Source organism: Orycteropus afer, unplaced genomic scaffold, assembly GCF_000298275.1.
Source record: "Orycteropus afer afer isolate SDZICR_OR568_19922 unplaced genomic scaffold, OryAfe1.0 scaffold00016, whole genome shotgun sequence".
Lineage (NCBI taxonomy): Eukaryota > Metazoa > Chordata > Mammalia > Tubulidentata > Orycteropodidae > Orycteropus > Orycteropus afer.
The window spans coordinates 17,562,448-17,569,138 of NW_006921603.1; the positions used below are offsets into that span (position 1 = coordinate 17,562,448).

The window sequence follows — 6,691 nt, forward strand, 5'->3', positions numbered from 1 at the left end:
TTATGCACAAACCAGCAAAGCCAAAGAGGAGGAATTTGAAGATTATTACCAATTTCAGCAGTCTGAAATTGACCAAACATGCAATCAAGATGTGTTGATGATCACTGGTGATTGGAATGCAAAAATTGGAAACAAAGAAGAATCACCGGTAGTTGGAAAATAATGGTCTTGGCAATAGAAATAACGCTGGAGATCACATGATAGAATTTTGCAGGACCAAAGACTTATTCATTGCATATACTTTTTTTCAACAACACAAACAACAGGTATACATGTGGACTTCTCCAGACTGAGTACACAGGAATCATATAGACTACATCTGTGGCAAGAGTGATAGAGAAGCTCAGTATCTTCAGCCAAAACCAGGCCAGGAGCTGATTGTGGAACAGACCATCAACTGCTCATATGCACATTGACGTTGAAGCTGAAGACAATTAAAACAAGTCCCTGAGAACCAAAATATGACCTTGAATATATCCCTCCTGAATTTAGAGACCATCTAAAGGATAAATTTGATACTTTGAACACCAGTGACCAAAAACCAGAGGAATTGTGAGATTACATCAAGAACATCATCCATGAAGAAAGTAAAAGGTCATTAAGAAGACAGGGAAGGAATAAAAGACCAAAATGGATGTCAGAAGAGACTCTGAAACTTGTCCTTGAATGAAGAGTAGCTGAGGCAAATATGGAAGAAATGACAAGATAAAAGAGCTCAACAGAAGATTTCAAAGAGCAACTTAAGAAAACAAAGCCAATTATTTTGATGAAATGTGCCAAGAGTTGGAGTTAGAAAACCAAAAGGGAAGAACACATTCAGCATTTCTCAAGCGAAAGAACTGAAGAAAAAAATTAAGCCTCAAGCTGCAATATTGAAAGATTCTATGGGCATTATATTGAATGATGCAGGAAACATCAAAAGAATTATGGTACATTCACACAATGGAGTACTATGCTGCATTAAAGAAAAATGAAGGATACACGAATCATCTCACAATGTAGATAAGCCTGAAGGACGTTACACTGAGTGAAATAAGTCAGTCACAGAAGGACAAATATTGTATGAGCTCATTACTATAAAAAGACAAGGAAGAGTTTGCTTAAGGAAGGGAACTCACTTTGTAGGTTACCAGAGTGGGGAGGGAAGGGGTGGGAATAATTTTGGGCTAGTTGGGGGCCACATGCTGAGGTGGGTAAGGGGAGTGATGATATGGGAAGAGTCTGTGACCACCATGATAACACTGGGGAAAGGGAGGACACCTAATTGTGCACAGAACATACAGACGACAGAAGCTAATACCAGTATATCCACAATACTGCATTTTCATTAACACTAAACACCAGGCTACAGATAAACACATAACCATCTGAGAAGATCAGATGGGGGTCAGTGAACAGGACTATACTCTAGACCAAGGATAGATTCAGCTGAGGCTAGTCTTGCACAGATACCAGTGATACAAAATACCCACAATCCTTGCAGAAACAACAGAAGATAGACATAGAGCAATCCCTCACAGACAGCCAGACACTGTGGGAGAGAGATCCAATGGATCTACTGACTCAGGACCATAGTACGGGGGGACACCAGACTCAATTGGCACAACAAAATACATAAAAATCTTGTTCCACAACCTACATTGGTAAGTAGTGACTGTGGTCTTAAGAGATTTTGAGCAGCCATCTAAGATGCAGCTAATGGTCTCCTATTGTTGGAAGTGAAGAAGAGTGCAAAAAACCAAGGACATTTGGAAGCAATCAGCTTAAGACCAGAAGAACTAGATGGTGCCCGGCTACCAATGCCAACCACTCAAGAAGGGATCAAAGCTGGAGATCCTGGATAGAGTGGAAGGAAAAATGTGGAAAAAAATCCAAAAACACAATAATGATCAGAATTACTAGTCAGATGGAGTCTGGTGGGACCCTCAATACCATGGCCCTGGGATACACTTCAGGCCTGGAATAAAACTCACTCCCAGGGGCTGGCTCTTAGATAAATAGTAAATAAGACATACACGCAGACCACTCAACCCAGGGTGATGCACTCACATACTCTTTGGAGACGCATCTCTTAGAGCAATTGACCATGGGGTAACAGAGGCCAGAGGGCCAACATTCACATGGAGAAAATGAAAGACACACAGGAGTGCATAACTATGAGGGGGATGTGGGGGTGGTTACTGGGAAGAGAAGGGAGGAGAGTGGGTTAGGGTTGGGTATGGTAATTGGGGAGTGAAACCAAACGTACACGAAATGTTGAGTGTAAAACAAAGTCTGCTCTATAAATTTGCACGTAAAGCACAGTTTAAAATAAAAAAAGGAAGGAATACACAGAGTCACTGTACCAAAAGGAACTGGTTGATGCCCATCCATTTCAGGAAGTGGTATATGATGAAAAACCAATGGTACTGAAGGAAGAAATCAAAGCTGCACTGAAGGAATTGGCAAAATACAAGGCTCCAAGAATTGACGGAATACCCATTGAGATGTTTCAACAAACAGATGCCCCACTGGAGGCACTCATTCGGCTATGCCAAGAGATTTGGAAGACAGCTACCTGGCCAAATGACTGGAAGAGATCCATATTTGTACCCATTCTAAAGGTGATCCCACTGAATGTGGAAATTATCGAACAGTATCACTGATATCATACTCAAGTAAAATCTTACTGAAGATAATTAAAAAATGGTTGCAGTAGTATATTGACATTGACAGAGAATTTCCAGAAATGAAAGCTGGATTCAAAAGGGAAGGTGGAGTGAGGGATATTATAGCTGATGTCAGATGGATCTTGGCTGAAAGGAAAGAATACCAGAAAGATGTTTACATAGGTTTCATTGACTATGCAAAAGCATTCAATTGTGTGGATCATAACAAATTATGGTTAACATTGAGAAGACTGGGAATTCCAGAACACTTAATTGTACTCATGAAGAACCTGTACATAGACCAGAAGGCTGTCATTCAAACGGAACAAGGGGACACTCCATGGTTAAAAATCAAGAATGGATTGCATCAGGGTTGTATACTTTCACCATACTTATTCAATCTGCATGCTGAGCAAATAATCCAAGAAGCTAGACTATATGAAGAAGGAAGTAGCATCAGGATTGGAGGAAGACATATTTACAATCTGTGATATGCAGATGACACAACTTTGGTTGCTGAACGTGAGGATGACTTGAAACATTTACTGATGAAGATTGAAGACTATAGTCTGCAGTATAGATTAGATCTCAATATAAAGAAAACAGGATTCAAAATGGAGTCTTGTCAGTAATCACCACGCTATTTCCTTCTAGCATCTTAGTGCTTGAAAAACTAGGTACAGCAGTTTGAATTAGGGATTTTGGTGCTCTGAACAGCTCACTGAATCAGAGTGCACCAAACACAGAAGAGTGGAATTAGAGGAAAAGCACAGAGAAAAAATTTAAGGAACTTCTACCTGGCGGAGGGCAGCCGGGAAGCCGAGAGAGGCCATTGGAGACTTCCCTGGGGCGGTTACTGACTGATGGACTTGGACAGCCACCTGAGATCTCTGTGGACCAAGGAGGAAGACACCCTATATCAGCATACCAGCGACCACACCAACAAACACTAGTAAACACCCCAAGTATCTACCTTCAACACCTGATTTTATCAGTAATTTGGGTCGGCTAGGTGCAAATGGGCACACGCAGCACCACTGAAACCCAAGCGGAGAGCTCGCTGGTGCTACAGGATGGTGAGCTTGTTCCCCCCTCAGCAGGTCACTGAGTGGGCTTGGGTCAGCTTGGGAGGCATTGAGAGGTCTGTGCTTGTCTTTGTCACTGATATCGGGACCACAGATTACTAGCAGGCACTCTCCCGACTCTAGCACAGCTGAAATCGTGCGCATCTTTGGTGCCGCAGGTAGGCAGTATCACAGACAAACTCCGGAGCTGTTTGCGGTCTGGGCGGATTGGGCTGGCACTGCGGGCAGATGGGGTGGAGAGAGAGGAATCTGTGGCTGAGTGCGGTCTCAGAAATTTGCCTTGGATCTGCTTTTTGGCGCCGAAAGGCCTCTGAAGCCGGGTCTTTGATTGTGCCTGAACCTGGCAGAAAGTGGCGACTCCCTAACAACAGGAATCTTTTCTGAAATTTGAGCCATGGGCTTGTAAATAACAGTACATCATCAATAACGGCCTGCACGAAGCCCTAGAAACCGACCCTAACAACACCAAGGTTTCCTTCTTCTGCTCCCACCTTCTCTGCCAATAATTTCACTCATTCAGTAGAAGAAACCATATTCAGACAATTACCATAACACCTCCCAGTTCGAACTCTAAACCCTCTTTACAACAAACAGAAACACATATCCACATTCCAGACCGTGATTCCACCATCACAAACAGCAGAGTGACTCAGCATACCTGAATCAATAATAAAGTAAAATACAGCAGCTTCACCTTTTCAAAATATGAAACCATAAAACCAAGACAAAACAAATCAACAGGTAACCAGCAGTTTAAAGACAACCTCAAAATGTCTAGGAAACAACAGGCAACCTCAAATCAAACAAAAAAAATAGGACAAGGCATTAGAAGCAAAACCACAAACAAAGGTCTCATTATACATGGAGAAAGAGGAGGGCAATAGAATTATCTGAGAAGGAATTTAGAAGATATGTTTATAGAGCTATACAAGAGCCTAAGGAAACCCCAAACAGAAACAAGGAGAACACAGACAGTTTCCTGGAGGAACTCAGGAAAATCATTGAGGAACAGAATATTAAGATTAATGCACAATCAGAACTGATACAAAAACAGCAGTTAAAAATGCAGAAGATGTCTATTGAAATGCAAACCATGAGCACCACAATGACAGAACTACACAACACAGTAGAAGCTCAAAAGAGTAGATTAGAACTGGCTGAAGAACGCATATCCCAACTAGAAGACAAATCCCTGGATGTGAGCCTGTGTGAAGAAATATCAGAACAAAGATTTAAGAGAAATGAAGAGAGCCTAAGAAATATATGCGATGACATGAGATGAAACAATATAAGACTCATTGGAATTCCAGAACAAGAAGGCGAAAAGACCATCAAGAAAATTGTGGAAGACCTGCTAGCAGAAAACTTTCTCATATCATGAAAGAAGAAAAGATATTTGTCCAAGAAGCTCATAGAACCCCACACAAGATAGACCCCAAAAGAAAAACACCGAGACATATTATAATCAAACTTTCCAAAACCAAAAACAAAGAAAAAATTTTGAGAGCTGCCTGCAAAAAATGAAATATTACTTATAATAATCAAACAGTTAGGCTGAGCTCCGATTACTCAGCAGAAACCACACAGGCAAGAAGGCAATGGGACGACATATATAAAATTCTGAAGGAAAAAAAAACTTCCAACCAAGAATCCTATATCCAGCCAAATTATCCATAAAATATGAGGGTGAAATCAAAGCATTCTCAGATAAACAGAAATTAATAGACTTTGTGAAAACCAGACCAACCCTACAAGAAATGCTTAAGGAAGCCTTACCAATAGAGAATCCACAACAGAGATCAGCCAAACGAGGATATGTGACATCAACTCTAAAACCAAATCAGAAACAGATACTCATAATAAGACCATAAAACATTCTACCTTAAAAACCAAGGAACTCAAGCAGCACACAACAACAGCAACTAACCTATCAGAGGGAATAATACTTCTAGGTACAGACCCTCAAATGGAGAGGAAAACTTGACAATGTCTTAGCAGCACGCACTGTTCTAAAAATGTAGAGAAAAGAATATACTCCAAGGTAACAACAGAGAAGAGTAACAATTCTTCTAAGCAAATCCAGAAGGAAGGAAAACATATGGGCTTAATAACCCCAAAACCAACTATAAAGAAGAAAAGGGAGAAAGCATTAGCCAACAAAGTGAACTCAGCACAGAAATATACATGGACAAAGGAATCACCAATGACATGACAAAAAAAAAAAAACCACAATAGCATGACATCAATCACCTCATACCTATCACTATTTACACTGAATGTGAATAGACTAAATGCACCTATCAAGAGAAAGAGAGTGGCAGACTGGATAAGAAAAGAAGACCCATCAATATGCTGCCTACAAGAGACACACTTTAGACACAAAGATAAAAACAAATTAAGTTAAAGGATGGGAAAGAATATACCAAGCCAATGGAAACCAAAAAAGGACAAGGGTAGCAATTATGATTTCTGATAAAATAGACATTAAGGTGAAAAACATCTAAAGAGACAAGGATGGGCACTATATGATGCTGAAAGAGTCAGTCGACCAAGAAGAGGTTACAATAATAAATATTTATGCACCCAATGAAAATGTGCCAAAATATGTGAAGCAAATATTAACTGAAATAAAAGGAATGATAGACAACTCTACATTAGTAGTGGGGGACTTTAACACACCACTTTCAAGGAGAGACAGGTCAATGGGAAAGAAGCTCAGCAAAGATACAGAAGAACTTAAAAACACAATCAATCAACTGGAACTCATAGACATATATAGAGCACTTCACCCAACAAAAACACAATTCACATTCTTTTCCAATGCACATGGATCCTTCTCCAGAATAGACCATATGCTAGGACATAAAACAAGTCTCAATAAATTCAAAAGCATTGAAATACTGCAAAGCATCTTCTTTGACCACAATGCTATAAAACTAGAAATTAATAATAGGAAGA

At 40.2% G+C, this 6,691-nt stretch overlaps 1 protein-coding gene across 1 annotated transcript in view; it reads left to right on the top strand.

The window, feature by feature from the left end:
• The window catches only part of DNAJC6 (DnaJ heat shock protein family (Hsp40) member C6), a 143,904-nt gene that overhangs the window by 114,496 nt on the left and 22,717 nt on the right, over positions 1 to 6,691 (top strand). The window lies entirely within an intron of this gene.